Below are 21,654 nucleotides of genomic sequence, written 5' to 3'. Positions count from 1 at the left end.
GCTGGTACCAACATCTGGCCCAAAGTTTAAAGCTCAGATCCAGCTGAATCAGTACAGACTACAGCAATTTCTCTGCTACACAGGAGAGCCCTGAACAGTGTACCGGAATGAAACAGTTCATCAATTTAATTCCAACTCACAACATCATGCATTTGGATATTATGCCAAATTTCCTGTGTCCTAGCAGCAGTGCTGTGACCTGCCAGGTAGACTCTTCGGGAAGTGCACGGTCAGGGATAGACTGGAAAGGGCCCTCACAAGTCAGCTGTATGCATGGAGAGCGGGTGAGCTGGCAGGTCCCCATGAATAGCATGCAGCAGTGAGTGGGAGTGAGCACGTTTAGCTGTTGCTAGAACCAGCAAAGAAACACAGCCATCTGTCCATTACTTTTTCACTTAAGATATTATTTTAAATTATTCTGGAGCAGTTTCTGCTCCAACAAAACAAGTCGGTCATCCAACATCTCTGCTGCTTCTGGCATTAGCTGTTCCAAACACAGAACTAAGTGAAGATGGTTCCTGGTTGGGTTTGGGATAGACATTAGTCCTTTACTGACTGATTGGACTCAAAGATTCTTGTGTTTATTTTATTTTATTCACACAAGGAAAAAGGGAAAGAAAGTCTGTTATATTTGTTACCTGAATTTGTTTTTACTTATGCTACTTTGAATCAGAAATAGTGCCATTTAGCTCAGTGGCGCTAACCCCAGGATACCGCCATGAAATCAAAACCAAGGACACCGTATTTAGAATAATCGTATCAAAGATTCTCTCTTCACAGGAAGTATTGCTGAAAGAGGGGTTTAACACAATGCTTTAACTGGAGCTGTACACAATTTTCAAAAGAAGTCCTAAAGTGGGTTTTTTTCCTTTTTTTCTTCTTGTGTATTGGGCTTGTCATTCATCCATAAGATCCCAAAATATCCTACAAGTCTAAATACAGGACTAAGCACAATACTGTATAAGAAGTAGTAATTAAAAATAAATAAAACCAGTGTTTCAATTAAACTCTGAAAATCAGAAATTAGGGTGGTCAGCTTAAGTTCCCTTAACTCCTCCACCCCTTCCTTCATAACACGTGCATGGAAGAAAAGGCAGAGATGGAGTTAAAGTTGTCATGACAACTTTGCCTTTAAATTATGTCTTTTGTAAATTGGTTACTTTGGGCTCCATGTTGCTTAGCAAAGCTCTTGACAGAGAATGAGTTTCATAGAAGCAGTTTGACAGATCTATAACTTGGTTTTAATTTTAACAAAAATTCATTTATGCATATATATATATATATATATAGCCAGAAAGAATGAAGACTGAACACGTGATGAATCCAACCATCAGCTAAACGAGAATAGTTTGTATCCTCGATCAATACAGTAATGCTAGCAAGATTTTTTAATTTTATTTTTAGTATCCCTCATCCTTCATATAAGAAACATTCAGGTGATATCTGAATTGGCAAAGATGACATATTAATTTACTAGTTACAGTCTCCAACATTACCAAGCTATTTCATTTATTTTGTTAGGAGCATAATGAGAAACTTCTTCCTCCTTGAAGAAACAAGGTAAGTTCTCGAACACTACACAGAGACTTCTCTGCAATGGGAACAGTATATCAAATCTCCTTGCACAGTATTATTTCCTCAAATATTTTTAACCTCTGGACTTCACAGCAGAAAGTGTCTTCCATAGATCACTCTGTTTACCTCATACTCCTAGGAGCACAGCTTTCACTACAGTCACCATCTTTGTAAAGTTTAAAAAAAACCAAAAAACAACATAAAAAAGCCTTCACGTTTCTCCTGTGTTCTTGAAAGTCCTCAGTGAAGAAGTAACAATTTCTCATTTGACCTTGTAACTGATTTCTCTTACAAATTGTTATTTCAAGGAGTAAAGAATGATCTTTAGAAAAGTTATTTCCTCTAAAATACTTTCAAAATCATAACTTTAAGTCAGACAAGAGTGTAAATCCAGTGTCTGTGCAAACTGGAAAGCTCAAATTGCTCTCTAATTTGACTTTTCCTAGCTGTTCCTGAAAATGCCACAGAGGCCTGCTGATAGAAGAAACTCAGAGAACTGCAAACTTACTATTTTTTTTCCCCTCCCGCTCACCTCAAAAAGATAATCTTCATCCAGGAAAGCCTTCCCCTGAACAGGAGCTCTGCTTTATGGCCAGTGTGTGTAGCAAGCACAAGTCACAGTCCGCAACTGTTATCCCTGGGCACTGACTGCAGTAATCTGCTTAACAGTGAAATAACAACCGCAACAGCACAACACTAGCAAACATCAGTAAACTCTGCATCCAGTCCAGTTTTTCTCATTTCATGGAGAGAGTTTATTGTTTTAAAATAGATTTAAGTAGCCCAAGATCTCTACCTGCTCTGCACTAGACTTACAGAAGTCCATTTTCTAATCTTTTCAAAACTACTTTTTGCTACTAAGCATATGTAGAACAGCATGGGATAAGAGTAAAGGAAATTACCCAAGTGCTACTAAAAGGCTGAATTGCCTACCCCCAGGGGGTCACTGTAACTTGGTTAATATGTGTAGCTGCTAAAAGCTGTTGATGTGATGGTGCTAAAAAACTGAACCAGCACCACAGAGAAAAGGCTGGCTGAAATAACCGAACCATGAAAATAAAGTGAAGATGAAAAAAAGAATGACCAAAAAAAACTAAAAAAAGAAGAAAAAAAAAACCACGAAAAAAACCAAACAAACCAAAACCAAAAAAACCCAAGCAAATGAAAGCAGGGGAAAGATAAAAGGCAAAGAGAAAGGCAGAGATAATAATCATCTGAAATCAGCTTTCTCTTCCCCCCTTTCTTTCTCTTCCTCCTCCCCCTTCCCCATTTCCTAACTCCACAACACCACTTGCACAACTCTTTGGCCTCTACTGTCAGTTTAACATTACAAATCCATGCTGGATTTCATGGAGTCAAGCAGGCTCAGTGAGGATCACTGGGCTCAGCTTATTCCTGGTACAATCTCACCCAAATCCATGGAGTTACATGAGGGGTGAGATGGAACAAGTGAAGTTTTCTGAGTCTTCTGACATCCAGCTTTGGAGCTCTGTAACTCCAGACTGATGATACAGACTAAAGGGTTTTCTGAACACAGCAGAGGAGAGAGAAAAATATGAGCTCCTTGGGTGGTTTTCATCACGGTAGTTGCACTACATCTGCCATATATCAGAACAGTTCCCATGTTTCCTACCCAAGATTCATAGCAGCTCTAAAAACACCACCATACTTTACCATGTTGAAAAACAAATTTCTCCATAGCTGGAGAAATATATTTTTTGAGGCACAACGGTAAGAAACACAAAGTCCTTTAGAGCAACTTAACAAAAGAAATTATCTGATTCCTGGAAAGCCTTTTGCAGTCTCTGCTTTTTTATTTGCAACCTCTCTACAGTTGTTTATTCATGAGGTGATAATCCTCTTCCTTTGTCTCAGTGAAAACTTCTTCCTGGGAGATAAAAAATAGTTTGTACAAATCTGCTGTAATGCTTTTAAGTAGTAATAACCAGCTCACATCAAGGCTGTATTTTTTTTATTATTATTTGTACTGCAATAGTGCTGGGAGCCCCTTGCTGGCACTGGATGTCACTGTGTTGGAATCGCACATATACGAGGTAAGGGACACTGACTGCTATGACTGATTTGTGTTTTAAACAGAAGAGGCAGGGGAAAAAGAATCAGAAAGTAAGACTGCAAAAGACCTCAAGAGGTCATCTAATCCATATTTGAATGCATGGCAGATTCACTTATGGCTGATCAGCTACTGCTATCAGTTGTTTCATCAATTTTGTAGATGGAAAACAAAGAGATCGTGTCTTGCCCCATGAAGCAGAAGTGGAATTGTAACCCAAATCTCACAAGTCCTGGTTGATAGAGTCCATGAAAATATTTTATGCTAACTGAACTTGGGAGCCTCTAACAAAAACAATCATAAACCTGCTATCTGTATTTGCCACTATGAAACGTCGAGTTAAAATAAAGAAACTCTATCTATCAGCTACAATTTTTTATTTGCTCTTCTGTACTCAAGCATACCTTAAAAAGCAAAGTCCACAAATAGCTGTATATATTAAAATATCTCTGACTCATTTATCACACTGCATTAGATATTCAATTTTCCTTCACTATCAGTAAGAAACACTACTCTATGCCATATATAATATATGAAAGCCACACTATACAAAAATTCACAGAAGATAAAATATGAAGATCAAAAGCACTCCATATCTGACAAAGACTTTTTATACACTGCAATGCATCTTCTCCCTTGTATTCTGTCTATTCCATGAAGCAGTATACATGTGTAATATCAGATAAGATCAACCTTTTAGTCAGTTATTGTAGATACTGAGTTTTCTGTATCTATTGGAATTATTATGTAAAAATAGTTCCAAGTTACAAACAGTTCCTTTTCTACCACCATGTTATCGTTTCTTCTATGGGCTGAAGTGTAATCACCCTTTTTCATAGGTTACTGCTTCTACCTTTTATTTCAAGTAAGTTTCATACATTGATGCAACCTAGGCAAGATTAATATGGCTTTACTCTTTAATATAAATCTTTTGATTTGTTGCTGAATGGACTGTTCTCAAGTTCTGCTATCTAACTGTTTATCATTTCTCCCTGAAAGCAGCCATCCAGATCTAGGTATTACAGTACTTTGAATTTAGAAACCATGAAATATAAATGTGTTCCTCCCAAGAGTGAGTAAGAATCAAATGAATGTTTATTTTGCTTCTGAAGTACCTTTTACATTTACTTCCCATCTATGACATCTAGTAAAAATCCCCACTAAAATATGAAGCTAACACTGAAGATTTCTTCTGAATAACAAACATGGAAGTTCAAAATTAATGAAATGCAGATCATATGAAATAAAAATATAAGTAATTGCACCTAATCAAAAAAACAATGGAGCATGTCTCTCCTTGGGAAATGCAGGGGGGGTTAAGCCAACACATCTTGGGACAATACCCTGATAAAGTCTAATTCTTGAGGTGTTTTTTTTTAAAAAAAAAAAAAGAAAGAAAACAACCTGGATTTTTTTTTAAAATAGTTCAATATATTATTTGAAATTATTGCTTGTAAATATTTTTATGTCATATAAAATATATTCTTGACATTAAAACTGAAACAAATAAGCCAATATGATAGCTTCATTCACATAAAATCTGTTTTCACCAATTTTCTTTCCAAGTTGGAAATAAGAGGATATTTCATAGCTTTTGAATTTCCTATCAGATAAGGAATACAGTTCCAGTATTCAGAGAATACTTACTTTTTACCATCTAAATGGTTCCTTCCACTAGCCATCCCTCCTCCAGGCACAAACTCCTACAGTTAGTGAAGTTGAATGTGAGAACACTCAGTATACTTACACACAGCAGAATTAATGAAGTAATACGTCTTTTGTTGCTGACAGTGCACTAGGAGCAGGAAGAACATTAGATCTCTTTCCCATGCTACAGAATTGAGTTATCCTATAGTTTTTGACACAAACTGGTATCAACCTAATGACTAAACAGGGCCAAGCCTGTTTACATCAGCTGAGGTGCTGATGCTGTACACATACCTACTTTAGCTTGAACCAACAAGCCACACTGTGATGACGCTTTAACATGTAGCTTTCTGTGCCGTTTCCTTAAAGAGAGGAAGCCCACAAGGGCTTCTAAACATTCCAACCAAACTCTTTTAGAGCATTGCCCAGAGTACTGAAATGACTAAAATGGAGGAGGAAACCCAGATCCACTGGGCAACAGAATAAAAATAAAAAAGGGATCTGAGGCAGCCTTCCCCTTGTCCCCTCTTTGCAGGGTGACTGCTTTTCTCCAGGCTGCTCAATCTAGCAAGCTTGCTGGGTTGCAAAAAATGCTGTGGTCTCTTTTCAGCTCCTAAGAAAAATCATTTTCTTCCATCCTTTCCGTGCCTGCTCCTTGCTCTCCACAACAATCTCTGCCTCTGCCTGGCTGAGCATGTCGAGTTATTTTGAAAGTCTGGAAGGTCTCCCTCCTTCTAGAGAACTCCACCTGAACCAGGGTCTAATGATGAGGCCAGGCTGAGAACCAGATCTCCACCTTGCTGCCCAGCCAGGTCCTCTCCTCAGGAGATGTCCTTAAGCTCTTCCAGAGGCTCTCAGAAGTCAGCCAAGGAGGTGTTACCTCTGCAATAGGACAGGACAAATAAAAACTTTTATCTATAGTCTAGAAAACAATCCTCACTTTAGAGCAATGGAAGCACTAAACCAAAGGAAACAAATAGCTTTAAATGGGTGAATCAAGGACCCATTTAAAGGATCAAAGGAAGGCTCACAGTGGATGAATGACTACCTAGGGATGGAGGATCTCAGGAGAAAGTTGTTCATTATTGATGGGTGCCCTCAAAACACTAAGAAAAGACTTAATCTTGATACCTGACCTCTAGGAAGGCTGATGGTGACACTGCTGATAATGACAGTATTTTTAAATTCAGAGGTACAAATGGTAACTGGTATTTTTTATCAAACTCTTAATCCATTGTGTTTGGGGACTGACGCAGACAAAGTGCTTTGTCGCACAAGTGAGGCTCCCTATCTTGGGAAAAAGGCTAAGAAAATTGGAAAGTTGCAATTTGGCTATCTGAGAGGAAAGAAGTGCAGCAGTGTACACTGAGGAAGTGTAAAACAGAATACAGGTTTTGGATTCCTGAGAGAAGAACCTGGCATCTGTTCCCCACTTCAATGTGCAACTGAAGGACCAGGTGTAGGAGAACACAGTCAGACTTTTTCATGTGGAGACGCTCACACCTGTCAGAAATGTGAAGTTTAATAAAGGGCATAGAACAGATAACATTTTTGCAGAGTATGAAGAGCAAGACCCAAAGAAAGAGTTGCATTTGGTGCCTGAAAGAAAGACGGAAGTGCTGTAGCAAGACAATTGAGTTACGACTGATCCGAGAGTGATGTTTAAAGGACTAATGCTGTGCCATCACTGAAGAGGCTATCTCCTGTGTTTCTACTGGAGGAGAAATGCATAATGGATACTATATGTTGTAACTCCTTGTTTGTGAGCTTTCTCTGAGGTCTTTGAAACAGAAGCGACACCCCTTTTTCTCATCAAGCCCCCACCACAATTTGAGTAGTTGAAATGTTTAGGGGGTTTTATTCACTGAAGACTCACTTACTTCATCACTGTATACAAGTACAATATCATTCTTTTACCTCCATTTCAACTGAAGTCAACAGCGATATAGTCCCTTCAAAAAAAGCAAGATTTAATGGGAGAGCTTGATCATGCAAGGCAGTAGCTACACCTAAAGAAGCACCTGTGAACAAGATTTATCCTAAGCATGCAACTAATACTATTAATTTCAGTGGGCCTATTCACATGCAGGAGTTAGAATAAAATATCTTTGCCAGTGGACAAAGGTATATGAAGCACAACTTGCTGTGTATGCATGCTATTTAATGAGTACCCTTCCTGGTTCAGGATTGCAAGATTTGACTATAACCAGTCATGGTTATAACACAGGACTCTGCCATACTGCCTTTGCTAGTAGAGAATATTCTTTTTCTGGTTACTCTGATAAAGGCTATTATTTGAAGTGCAAACCAACTTAATTCTGATCCTTACGTTGAAAGTTGAATATTTAGCTGGAAAGAGTATGTCTGGAGGTAAGCAAACGAAGAATCATTACAGGCTTATTTCACAATTTACCTTTGTTGTATCTGAAAAAGAAATGGGCACAGGTTAATCCCCTTTCTGCTTACAGGAGAAGCAGGCAGAAACACTGCCTAGAGCAAAATTAAGAAACAATTTTCTGTTCTCACTGTTCCCACTTTATCCTGTCTTTCCATTTCATCCTGAAGCTGCTGCCAATAGTATTAGTTGTGGAATTAATGTCTTGCCAAAATAGTGAGAAAAGACTTTTAAACAGTGAGATCTATTAGATCATGCAGTAGTTTCCACAAGGGAGATGATGGGAGCTTTATTGCTTAAGTAGTTTGAAAAAGGTATTGATAGTTCAACAAAGGGAAGTGCAAAGTCCTGCGCATGGGGAAGAACAATCCCAGGCACTAGTGTATTCTGGGGGCCACCCAGCTGGAAAGCAGCTTTGAAGAAAAGTTTCTGGGGGTCCTGGTGGACACCGGTTTGAAGATAAGCCAGCAGTGGGCCCTTGCTGCAAAGAAGGCCACTGGTATCCTGGGCTGCATTAGATAAAGCATTGCCAGAAGGTCGAGGGAGGTGATCTTTTCCCTCTACTCAGCCCTGGTGAGGTCTCATCTGGACAGCTGTGTCCAGTTCTTGGCTCCCCAGCACAATAAAGACAGGGACATACTGTCTTTAGTATGACAACATAACCAAGACCCATGAAGAAGATGAAGTAACTGGAATATCTCTCTGACAAGGAAAGGCTCAGAGAGCTGGGACTGTTCAGCCTGGAGAAGACAAGGCTCAGTGGTACCTTACCAGTGGCTATAAACACCTGAAGGGGGGTTGCAAAGAGTATAGATCCAGGCTCTTTTCAGTGGAGCCCAGTGCCAGGACCAGAGGCCATGAGCACAAACTGAAACACAGAACGTTCCCGCTGAACATCAAGGAACACTTTTTCAGTGTGAGGGTGACTGAGCACTGGCACAGGTTGCCCAGGAAAGTGGTGAAGTCTTCATCCCTGGAGATATTAAAAAGCCATCTGGACATGGTCCTGGGCAGCCGGCTCTAGATGGCCCTGCTGTAGCAGAGGGGTTGGACCAGGTGACTTCCAGAGGCTCCTTCCAACCTCAACCCTTCTGTGATTCTGTGAAAACAAGTACTCGAAAGCATATTACAGAATTAACCCTATATCCATGTGCAAAATATTCAGATGATAAGGCACCAAAACTGACCTTTCACCGTATCTAATACTTGCACTTAAAACTCTTATTTATACATAACTTTCATTGATATCAGTTATCTGTATCGCATGAGTCAGCTTAAGTGCCTTGACTAATTTCAGGGAAGAAATACAGAATACTGCTTGTTGCTGGCAGTTTTTCTAGAAAGTATCACCAAATGACAGGTAACCAAATCCAAGCACATTTCATAGACCCCATCTGTAATGCTAGAAGTTCCAAAAATAATGGAGGACCAGCTTAGTTATGTTTTCTTAACTAAGAAAAAAATACATATGAATGAATTGTTTGGCTGCCTTGTCAGTTCTCCTCCCTGAGCAGATTTTGAATTTCTAACACACAGTGGAAAGATACAGCTAAAAACATTCACTGAAAAAATTTTGAGTATCTTATCACTGTACATTGCAATATTTGAAACATCTTCCATATATCATTAGTAACAGCAAAAGTGCCATGATATCTGTGGAACTTCTATTTATTCTTGCCTGGGACACAAGTATCTTGCTTGACTGGTTATTTTGCTGATTTTTTTCAAGGTTTATGATTAGTATTTGGAAAGCTGATGGCCCTTGGAAAAGCTGGTACATAGGTGGACATGCAGAGTTATAAGTGGTATTTTAGCTGTGGTAGAAGGTCTTTTTTAAAAAGGGCCAGATTTTGCAGCACTTCCTAAAGAAGGCCGGTCTTAGCAACTGTCTACTCTTCCCAGGAAGTCTGACCACCCCGACTAAATCAGTTTAGTAAGTTTTTCATATTTAAAATGCTAACTGTTCTAAATAGCCTCACTAGTCACACGGAAAGCTGCTTCTCCCAGACAGGAAGGATGCACTATCTAAATTGCTTCCTGTTGTGCAATCACAAAATTATGAATTAGAATTGTACTTTGCAAATGTTCTTTACTATTTGATTTAAATATTGTTTTGTCTCACATCACTTACTCTCTATGCATTCTTTTGTTAGACTACTGGAAGAAAGGTGCAATCTCAATCAAAGTGAACTTGCTAAGGATTTCTACTCTGACTGTTGACTGAAAACATTTCTGCTGTCCTCACCAAAGCTCTGTTTGACATCTCCCCTTCTGGCAAAATGAATTATGTCTGACAGCAAACAACATTGGGTTTCCTAGCCCAGTTTTATATTCTGCTTTATTTTATTTTTAAGTGTGCTGCCTTATTATTCAGTCCGAATAAAAATCTCGCAGCTGATTTAAAAATGTGTATAACTCTGGGAAATCTGTCCCAGCATTAATGAGAAATGTCATCATCCACTTATAGGAAGCTCGTTCAGCTTTGCTGTTGATGTAGCTGTTGACCTTCATGAGTACAAGGGAAAAGAAGGAAGGAAGGAAGGGAGAATATTTTCAAATGGTTTGTATCACTATCTCAAGTTACCACACAAAAGTAGTTCTCTTTTGGTTAGTGTATATATCAAGTCAGAAATTCATGCTGCAAAACCACCACCAACTAGCACAAGCCTGGTCTTATTGACAAGCGAATTATGGTTTTGATTCCAGATGCTGTAGCTCATGCACATTACTGGCTCAAGTGTCAGCAGCATTCGACCTCAAAGATGTATCCAGCAAGCCATCTGGATCAAACTCATAGCCCATTTAACATGAGCTAGAAACATTTATCAGGACAATAAGGCTTTCAAACTAGCAACCATCTCAGAGTCTGAAGCTTGTTATGGAAACAAGCATCAGTGCTAGAAGATGCCAGCATGTTAGCTTCATTCCCCAGGTAACATCTGAAAGAAGCTCTCCTTGGGGTGAAAGACATGTCAGACAGCACAAATGAGAGTAAAGCAGGTAACTGTGATCAGTGAACAGAAATATGTCTGTGCCTGATAAGGTTTGTTCACTTTTCAGAATGGGGTCTGCCAGCACAGATCAGTCAGAAGATGAGCCAGATGGCAGTATGTCATTGCTCAGGAATAAAAGCCCTTACAGCACACCCTTGGTTCCACCTTCGTTGAAACTGATACATGCATTACCAAACAGTAAATATTTGATCTGGGTCAGACAAGACCACGTGACTGTACTTCTGTCGTTAGAAAAAAATTATATGGTATTTACATTGGCTCCTTGCCACTTGGAAACGACAGTCATTACCGAGTCCACTGTAAGAAGAGAATAACATGACTCCATTTGTGCTCTGGAATAGAGTCCACTGGCACAAAGTCATCCCTTTCAAAGGAAAAAGCATTACATTTGAATTGGCAGGATGAGCTTGCGTCAGTTCTGTGTTTGCACCATGTGTCTGTGGTGGTTTTATCTGATTTAGTCTTTTAAAGTGAAGATGTACACCTCAGCTTCAGTGTCGTATGTGTTCAGCACTTTATGAGACTCCATGTGCAACATTGCAAACTCTAGCTATGAGGCAGTGCCCTTATGTTGCATATAGGATTTATGTAATCTAACTTCAGATGTCATCTACATCTAAGCTAGTCATTGGAGCCTCCCATGATAGTGAAGAGAAGAAAAAGAAAAAGGAACATGTGGAGCATGACTTGCCTGGTTTGTTTTAGAAGCCCTCTTCACTGTGTGATGACTCATACTAGAAGCTACCATTTCTTTACATTGATCTGGAAAAGAGCCTAGGTGACCAGCTGAAATGTAGTCACCTATATGATATGTATGTAGTCAGCTGAATCCCACAAATGCAAATCAGAGTGAAACTACCAGTCCCTTTAGTGTGTCTATCCATATACTGTCCGGTGACTGCTACTTTTCCATGGTTGTTGAATTTGGCCATATTTTGTCCTTTAAATGAAAGTCAACACATCTGCCCAGGAGCTTATAATTCATCTTAAAGGATTACCAGAAATATTTTATCACCTGCTGTGGTGTTAAAACATTTCTTAGAACAATCTGCTAGACAGGAAGAAATGTGAGGGGGAGATCTTTCAGGGAACTCTATCAGAGGACTAAGTGGACTGTGAAATACTCAAATAGATGGTAATAATCAACTTACTAGAATATGTATTCTGTTCTGATTTGTGGCGAGGAGTCATTTAAACAATTAGAAAGATTCCTAATTTGTCAGTACAACCATCCTAAAATCGCATTTAAGAAATATCATGCCAGTACATTGGGAATTATAATTGCTAAAGAACTTGCTGTGTACCTGATTTTTTTTAATAGTTCCTTGATTTTTGCTAATGAATAAGTGGAAGCACAAATATTTGAGTTGAGATTTTTATAAAGGGCCTAGTGATCTGTGTTCCTCAGTTACCCAATGCCTGACTGAAATCACTTTCAAGGTGGCCAGTGCTCAGGGCATTTGTTGTTCAGCTGTTTCCAAATATCCAGGCATTTAGAATTACTTCAGTGGCTTTCCTAAACACTAAGCCATCGCTATAAGAAACACTTCAAGAATCTTTTTCTGCTTACTTGCTTGCATTTTTACACGAGACAGACAGGCTGCGGACCTGCATCTGAAGATGGATGGAAACAGATGGAAGCTCTCTCTGTCCATGTGCTGAGTTGGACAGACACAAGCTAAACGCTGCTGAGCAGTCGTATAGCTGTATTAGCACAGCAGTGTCAACACAGCTACACAACTTCTGGAGCAGAACAGATGAGGCACAGCACTGTGCAAACACAGCCAGCTTGCGGATGGTGTTTGGTGTAGCCCAGTAAATATGATTTTTTTGCCATTCCTAGTAAAAGGCCACACTTTTTTTATTGACCTGATAGAAAAGGGTGTCAAGATTTGTTTGGGCTTGTCCTGGCCTAGGTTGATGATTAGCTTGTTTTATTTAACTGGGGTAGGAAATGTCCAGCAGTCAGGTTTGCTTTGGGTTAGCTCTAGTTTATAGTGATACCAAGTAGATTTTCTATGTAGATTAAACTACCTGTGATCCTAGAATAAAATACAGTTTTCAAGAATGCAAATACAGGATGGTACTGGAGGTCCCAGACTGTAAACACAAATCCCAGTGGTCAGTCAGTGGTGACTGCAGGCATGCAACTGTCTAAACCAGTTTACCTATAACAAAGACACCACAAAACTGAACAACAACTAAATAAAAGAAAGCCCATCTAATGCCGGCTGTATTAAGAAAACAGACAAACATAAACTGAAACTGACCCCAAAACAAAGGAGAAGGGACCTCCAGCCATCAAACTCCTCCCGGGGAAGAACTGAGGACGCTGGTGGCCGCTGACACCCCATGCAGCCCCTCTGCTCTCAGCCCCAGGACCCAGAAGGGCACTGGAAGGATGGCTTAACACCAGAGAAAAGGGGGCAGTTAACAGAATTCGGGGCTTAGCAGTGGACTCCGTTGTAGCTGCCCTGTAACCTGGGGAGAAAGATGCTGGCTTTTCACCCCAAAATGTATTCACTGTAAGATTCTTTTCACTTCATTTTAGATATTTACAGTGTAGACGTCTACATTTGATCTAGTTATCCTGCACTCCCATTATAGTCACTGGAGTGAAATAGGTACTTTAAGGGCATGAATTATCTGATCTGTTTCAGATGTCTGCTTAAGGCTGAGGCATTGCACCCTGAAATAGTTCATTTCCCACCATTGACTAATTATCCGATCTGTTTCAGATGTCTGCTTAAGGCTGAGGCATTGCACCCTGAAATAGTTCATTTCCCACCATTGACTATCAAAGGGCTCAAGGCAACTAATTCAGAAAGGGACAGTTACAACGACTTTTACCTGTGAGAATACGATTCCTACCTTCTGTGTTTATGCAGTATGCCTGTCTTCTTTATTTAAAGACTATTTCAATGAGTAATTACTCGTTGGATTGAAATCCCTTAGAAAGCGTGGCCCCAGGATTTAATTACAGAACAACACTGTTAGAAGTACGCATCGCTCATTTGGAAGGAATTTGCATGTACCAATAACAGTGACAACAGAACTAATAAACAAAGGCCATCATTTCAAAGGCATTGCTGGTTTCAGGAGAAATAGATGTGAACCATAGAAAATCAAAATTTTTCTAGGAGGTAATTCAGCATCTTCCTGAATTAGGGTCTTATAAATTAGGAAGCTCAGCTCCAAGGACCATGACTTAAAAAGCAAAGGCACAGCTACAAGAGCAGAGGGAGATCTCTGGCAGCAAGTCCCAAAGGAAGCAAGGAGGATTTGACACATTTCATCCCTTTGTTACACTAGCCAGCACGTCATTAGGGCATCATAAAGGACAGGACTACCCTGAGCCTGGGGCTTCCCAGCAGAGAGCTCTCCCGACCCCCCTCCGGCAGTGCTGCCACCTCCTACCTCATCGCTGGGCTCAGCCCCAGGGAAGGACCGGCCATGTGAGGCACCTGTGACCACGCTCCTCTCTTCTGGATGAGGCAACTCAGCTCTGTGCACATTTATAGCTCCATCAATGACAACAATACTAACAATTTACTAACTTCTGAGAAAGACCGGCTTCTTGGGAATCGCTGATACCTCTATTTCTATGGGAAATAAATCTCTCTGGAAGCTTTGCTCCGCTGCTTTCTGAGCACAAGAAAGTGCTGCTGAAATTCCTAATTGCAAATTAGACTTTTTGACAGGGGAAGGCAGAGCAGACAGATTGAAATAGCTTTAAAGTGCTTTTCGCTTCCTGATGGCAGAAGAGTTCGTAATCCAGACAAATTAACTGATTGTAACAAGCAGCATTAAGGCAGCACTGTGCAATGTTGTGTCTGGCAGCTGGTGGCCAGACACTAGAACATACTTAACCAATTAGCACGGTCCCCTGTGATGGCCAAAATGCACATTAAGAACAACTGAGATGTGATCTGGGACACTTTGTGGTCCACATACAGCAGCTTTACCAGGTGGGCCAGGAAAGTGAGATTCTCAGTGGATGAGTTAGCTGAGGCTGTAATAAACCTGAATCTGCTGGAAGTCAGGCTTTGCATATCTTATTGGCTGAACCACTCCAGGTTTAGCTGAGCTGTATTTTTGTGTCTTTATAGCACTTCAAGGAGATTTTAGAGGCATTTTGTGATTACTGATGCCTTTCTATACTTCCAAAAAAATAATAAATAGGCTGCAGACCTTTCAGAATATTCTTTTTCTGGCACTGTAATAGTTATACTTACGGAATAGTTATTCTTGGCACTTGTACAGTGCCTTCCTTCAGCTTTCATGACAAATTCCAAACATTAACAAGTTACATGTTTAATTTTCAAACTTGGCTTCAGTGACTGAGCAGTCCTAAAAAAAACAGTCATTTGTCTGTGTTCTCTGCCTAAAGGTTTAGGTACTTAAGTCTAGTCACTCATATCTGAAAACATAAGCTGCAGAGACTTGAGGGAGAGGTGGAAAGAGATCACAGATCTCATGGCATTTAGTCATGTATCTTCCACAAAAGACTGTGTTTCATCTTATGCCTCAATGATGTGAGGGAAACATTTTTCTTCTAACACAGTACAGGAATGCTGACTTGCTAACACCCTGGCAGCACGGTGTGCATGATGGAGAATCTGGGGATCTCAGAGCAGCATTTTCTCCCCCTGATTACCCACAGTTTGGGAAGATGGGCTGTCTTGAATTTCTGCCTGTCCTCAAGGAAAGAACAGAGAGGCAATGACATTGTTAAAATCAGACTGTCTATTCACTGAGCACATGAGTTAAATTTCAGTTCCAAGATTAATGAACCTTATTTTTGATGCACAGACTTGTGATTCATTCTGAATGTTTTAGCTGCCTAAACATCCCTGTGCTTACCTAGCTAGTGTGACCTCACTGTCCAAACACCTCAGAGTTATCAATGAATTATGTTTTCACAACAGCTGTAAGGAAGCAGTAGTCAAATGCATGGCCTTTGCAGAAAGAAAGGAAACTAGAATGCTGAAATCCTAATTTCCCTGATTCTCCGTGCCTTGAACCTGCAACACTTCACATTTCCTGTTAAATCAAAAGCATTCTACCTAATTTAACTTTTTGCATTACAGTAAGGTGACTTATCCCTACCTTGAAATGCCTTTTTCTTGTTTCCCTTGACTGGAAAGGGACCCTGGACAATCAGCTCAGAAAAAAAAAAAAGAATCTCTGCAGGGTAGGTGCCTGGAATTAGGTTAAAAAATATAGCAGTCAGGGAGCAGGACAGAGGCTGTAAAACTGTGCTGCAGTTGCAGACAAAAGGGAATCAAAAGTGTGAGACATCATAGGTTTCAGAAGAACTCCCAAAAGAAATTCTCCAGAGTATTCTGGCCAATTTACATATTGTACTACCTTAAAATTAAGGAGAAAAAAAAAAAAAGGTTCTGGTCACTTTACACATCACTGAAATGAACTCCCTTAGGAGTTTTGCTTGGCTTTTCAGCTCTGTGAAAGAGAAAATAATCTGATTGCACTTTCTAAGCAAAATATTCAGTCAAAAATAGAAGTAGAAGCAGAAGGTGAGGTTTGTGGGTTTCAAGCTATCCATTTGCATCAGAAGACTGTACTCAATAACTTCACTAAAAATATATTTGTTAAAGCTATTTAGCATTTTTGTTGTTTTGTGTGTTTATCTACAAAGCAAAATACTTCAAGTGTGTTTCTAATTTACCTTATGAGCTAACTTTAATGTAGTAGAAAACAATATGCAAGAAATAGTTTTCCAATAACAAAACAAGTTTAGTGATGTTTACCAGATGCCTGTCTCTGACTAAATTTAAAAGCATCCAGTATAACCATAGAATCATAGAATCATTAAGATCATCAAATTCAACCGTTAACCTAGCACTGGCAAGTCCACCACTAATCCATGACCCCAAGCACCACATCTACACATCTCCTAAATACCTCCAGGGATGGTGATTCAACCGCTTCCCTGGGCAGCCTGTTCACCACCCTTTTGGTGAAGAAATTTTTCCTAATATTCAAACTAAACCTCTCCTGGCACAACTTGAGGCCATTTTGTCTTGTCCTGTCACTTGTTACTTGGGAGAAGAGACTGACACCCACCTTACTATAAATGTCTTCAGGTATTTGTAGAGCGACAAGGACTACAACCTCCTTTTCTCCAGGCTAAACCACCCCAGTTCCCTCAGCTGTTCCTCACAAGACTTGTGCTCCAGACCGTTCACCCACTTTGTTGCCCTTCTTTGGACACACTCCAGCACCTCAATGTCTTTCTTATAATCATAGAATCATAGAATGGTTTGGGTTGGAAGACACCTTAAAGACCATCTAGTTCCAACTTCCAACCCCCTGCCATGGGCAGGGACACCTCCCACCAGACCAGGTTGCTCCCAGCCCCATCCAGCCTGGCCTTGAGCACTGCCAGGGATGGGGCAGCCACAGCTGCTCTGGGCAACCTGTGCCAGTGCCTCACCACCCTCACAGTGAAGAATTTCTTCCTAATAGTGAATCTAAATCTACCCTCTTTCAGTTTAAAGCCATGCTGCACCCCACCCTGCCCACCTCCCCCATCCTATCGCTACATGCCCTTGTAAGAAGTCCCTCCCCGCCTTTCCTGTAGGCCCCCTTTAGGCACTGGCAGCTGCTATAAGGTCTCCCTGGAGCCTTCTCTTCTCCCGGCTGAACAACCCCAACTCTCTCAGCCTGGCTTCATAGGAGAGGTGCTCCAGCCTCTGATCATCTTTGTGGCCCTTCTCTAGACTCACTCCAACAGGTCCATGTCCATCTTATGTTGGGATGCCCTGGAGCTGAACACAGCACTCCAGGTACATTCTCATCAGCACAGAGTACAGAGGGCGGATCACCTCGTTCAGCCTGTTGGCCGTGCTTCTCTTAATGCAGCCCTGGATTCGGTTGGCTTTCTGGGCTGCAAGCACACATTGCCAGGTCATGTCGTGCTTCTTGTCCACCAACACCCCCAAGCCTGTCTCCTCAGGGCCGCTTCCAATCCATTCTCTGCCCAGGCTGTCTTTGTGCTTGCGATTGGCCCAACCTAGGCGCAGGACCTTGCACTTGGCCTTGTTGAACCTCATAAAGTTCACATGGGCCCACCTCTCAAGCTTGCCAAGGTCCTTCTGGATGGCATCCCTTCCCTCCAGTATGTCGACTGCACCACACAGCTTAAGTATGGTCAGCAAACTTGCTGAGGGTGCACTCAGTCCTCCAGCAAAGATGTTATACAGCACCAGTCCCAGTACTGACCCCTGAGGAATGCCACTCATCACTGGTCTCCACTTGGACATTGAGCGATTGACCGCAAGTCTTTGAGTAAGACCATCCAGCCAATTATTATCCACTGAGTGGTCCATCTGTCAAATCCACTTCTCCAGTTTAGAGAGGAGGTGTCGTGTAGAACAGTGTCAAATTCCTTGCACAAGTCCAGGTAGAGGGCATCAGTCACTCTTTCCCTTATCTACCAAGGCAAAAAAGTCATTGAGTACATCAGCCTTCACATCCCAAGTAACCAGGTCTCCTGTTTCCTTCTGGAAAGGGCCCACATTTTCCCTAGTCTTCCTTTTATTACCAATGTATCTATAGAAGCTTTTCTTGTTGCCCTTGATGTCCCTGGCCAGACTTAATTTTATCAGGGCTTTTTCTTTCCTAACCTGATCCCTGGCTGCTCAGACAATTTCCCTGTAATCCTCCCAGGTTACCTGTCCTTGCTTCCACCCTCTGTAGGCTTCCTTTGTGTGTTTGAGTTTTTCCAGGAGCTCTTTCTTCATCCGTGCAGCCTCCCGGCATTTTTTGCCAGACTTCCTCTTTGTTGGGACACATCACTCCTGAGCTTGGAGGAGGTGATCCTTGAATATTAACCAGCTTTCTTGAGCCCTTCTTCCCTCCAGGGCTTTATCCCATGGTATTTTACCAAGCAGATGCCTGAAGAGCCCAAAGTCTGCTCTCCTGAAACCCACAGTAGCGAGTTTGCTGTGCACCCTCCTTATTGCCCTAAGAATCTTGAACCCCAGCATTTCATAGTCACTGCAGCCCTTGAGCTTCATTCCCCATGAGCCCCTCTAAGGGGGGCAGGCCCCTCTAGAGAGCTCATAGGGCCTGCAAATGGGTGCCTCCGTACCTCTTGTACCTTCTTGTGAGGGGCTCAAAACTGAACCCAGGATTCAAGGTGCGGCCTCACCAGTGCCCAGTACAGGGTGACCATCCCTGCCCTTGTCCTGCTGGCCACTCTGTTTCTGATACAAGCCAGGATGCTACTGACCTTCTTGGCCACCTGGGTACACGGCTAGCTCATGTTCAGCTGGCTGTCAGCCAGCACCCCCAGGTCCTTTTCTGCCAGGCAGCTTTCCAGCCACTCTTCTCGAAGCCTGTAGCATTGCATGGGGTTGTTGTGACCTGTCACTTCTCCTTTTTGAACCTCATACAACTGACCCTGGCCCATCGGCCCAGTCTGCCCAGACCTCTCTGCAGATCCTTCCTACCCTCAAGTATATCAACACTTCCCCACAACTTGGTATCAATCTGCAACCTTTCTGAGGGTGCACTCTATCCCCTCATCCAGATCATTGATAAAGATACTAAACAGAACGGGCCCCAATCCTGAGCCCAGCAATGAGTTAAGTCTATTTGATTCAGCCTCCATTTCACAGACCGGCCATTTGACTGGGTTGAGTCAGGCTGGGATGGACATTATCTTATGTACACAATGAAAATATTTTCTGTCACTACCGAAACTGCTAAGGTGCAAATAATACCTTCGGCTGACCGAGGAGGGACTTCAGCCTACTGTGACTGCTCCAACTATCTAGTTGAGGACCCTCATGTTCTGTCCACCTCTAAATCAGGGCCAAGCAGATTCTTCTTGCTTTTCCCCAGTCATCTGCCTCCACAGTGTATTCACTACTATGCTGCTAAAACCATACGTAAAACCTGTTGTTATTCCCTGCATATTGTGTTGCCTTAATTTCTTTCCTCTCCACCTTCCCTCAAGTTTGGTTAATACTGACATTTCATCAAGATTTGAGCATAACACCATAATTCAGGCTACTGCTTTGTAGAACCGATGATTCATGTAGGTGGTGGTCATTTATCTGGAGTGGGCTCAGTGCACAGCAGGGGTTAGGTTTAGGTAATATAAAGCCTGTGAATGTCTCAGGAGCTGGCTTCACAACAGCAAGTTACCTGCTGTTCCTTTTAGTTCTTTCATATGCAGAGGTCAATACTTCTGTAGCGATTATCCTTTTAAATCAATGTCATCTGACTTATATCTCAGATCAGCTTACACAAAGTCAGATGGTATTTGAAGCTGTGGGAGGGATGTGTGTAAGCAGGGAATCCCATGCTGAAAGTTGGCCACTAGTGTACATGCAGCGTCCCTTAAAGCATTTTGCAGCTCCTTTAGGGTCTACATACGATAAGACGGTGGATTTACAACATGCTGTGACAGCCCCTTCAGCAGGACAGTGCCATTAATCTCCAAATAGACTACTGAGATCAGCACTGACCTTGTGTTCGGATACCCTAATCCAGGACCCTGTGCCCAGCAGGACCCTCACAGTGTTGGCTTCTTCCAGAAGCACAGGACTTGATCTCAGCCTGGACTCTCCTCACTCGTATTTAAACCTAATAATTTTCACAGTTCCTCTGCAAGCATTGTAATACAGTCACTGAAGCCACAGTCAAGCATTTAAGTACATGATTAACCTAACGTGCTTGAATGCATTGTTGACTTCAGCAGGGCTGCTTGTATGCTTGGAGTTAAAAATGTGCTCAAGTGCTTCACAAATCAGTTAATTATCACTAAATGCACGAAACAAACAGAAACATAGAGATGACACAGCCACAGAAGCACTGCAGAATACATCTCCTGGAGCAGTAAAAACAAATCTTGGTTTTGCATGCACCTTTAAAGTACATATTTCAACGTTAAGCCAAGAGAATATTTGATTTTTATAGAAGAACGCAACAGACTTCACACGCAAAACAGGAATACCACTAACCTGCTTCCAAGATGTGCCCATTTCCTACAGAATAACTGAAATTCTGTATTAAACCCATTCCAACAGTAAATTACAGAATATTGAGAACTTTATAAGGAAAGGAGCCAGTCGTTGCTGCCTCCTCACACAACATAGAAATCCCATTTTGTTTAATAATATATGTATTTAAAAAAAAAAGAAAGAAAAAGAAAAAGAAAAAGAAAAAAGAAAAAGAAAAAGAAAAAAGAAAAGGAAAAAGAAAAAGAAAAAGAAAAAAAGAAAAAGAAAAAGAAAAAAGAAAAGGAAAAAGAAAAAGAAAAAGAAAAAAGAAAAAAGAAAAAGAAAAAAGAAAAGGAAAAAGAAAAAGAAAAAGAAAAAAGAAAAGGAAAAAGAAAAAGAAAAAAGAAAAGTCTTCTGGTTTACAGACCAGTCTGCTGTTCTGTTAGGTGTTTTCCCCGGGCAGTACCGGAGGGGAGCCTTGCCGGGGCCGTGTCCAAGCCCCCCCAAGGGCACCGTCCCAGGCTGCGGGGCCGCCGGGGGTCGGGACCGGCTGCCGGCCGGGGGCAGCGGGGCTGGCCGAGGCCGCGGGGCAGCAGCGCCCCCTGCCGGCAGAGCGCGGCGCGGCACCTGCTCCGCCTCCACGTTCCCAAATATTTTTGGTGGTTAAAAGTCTCCAGGGCGGGCTGGGGCTGTGCCAAAGCAGAAGCGCTGCTCTTGGTCGGCTTTTGACTAATGCCGCGTGTGGTGGGAGCGGTAATTTTCTGTATATTTGCATTGCTTATTCTCCTTGAAAAGTTGCAAGAAAGGGCAAGTTTGGCTTCTTGTTTCCTCATCCCTGTACTGACAACTGCAAATCATTTCCAGGGTGGATTAAATTATGCGGGGAGAGGCAGGAAGGGAGGCGAAGAGGGAGGTGTGCAATGCAATACACTTTGCGTGATTTGCAATTTAGATTCTGTTGTATTGATTACTGCACGA

General features: G+C 41.6%; 1 long non-coding RNA gene across 1 annotated transcript in view; it reads right to left on the bottom strand.

Moving 5' to 3' along the window:
* Nucleotides 1–478: 478 nt before the first annotated feature.
* LOC308059523 overlaps nt 479–21,654 on the bottom strand; it is a 33,082-nt gene continuing 11,906 nt past the window's right edge. Inside the window, exon 2 of the long non-coding RNA XR_013926280.1 lies at nt 479–18,158. This is a non-coding gene — a long non-coding RNA (uncharacterized lncRNA). The remainder of the gene's footprint in view (nt 18,159–21,654) is intronic.

Source organism: Falco punctatus, assembly GCF_963210335.1.
Source record: "Falco punctatus genome assembly, chromosome: 2".
NCBI classification, from domain to species: Eukaryota; Metazoa; Chordata; class Aves; order Falconiformes; family Falconidae; genus Falco; species Falco punctatus.
Note: the sequence above shows the minus strand (reverse complement) of the source record. Positions and strands in the feature narration are given on the sequence as shown.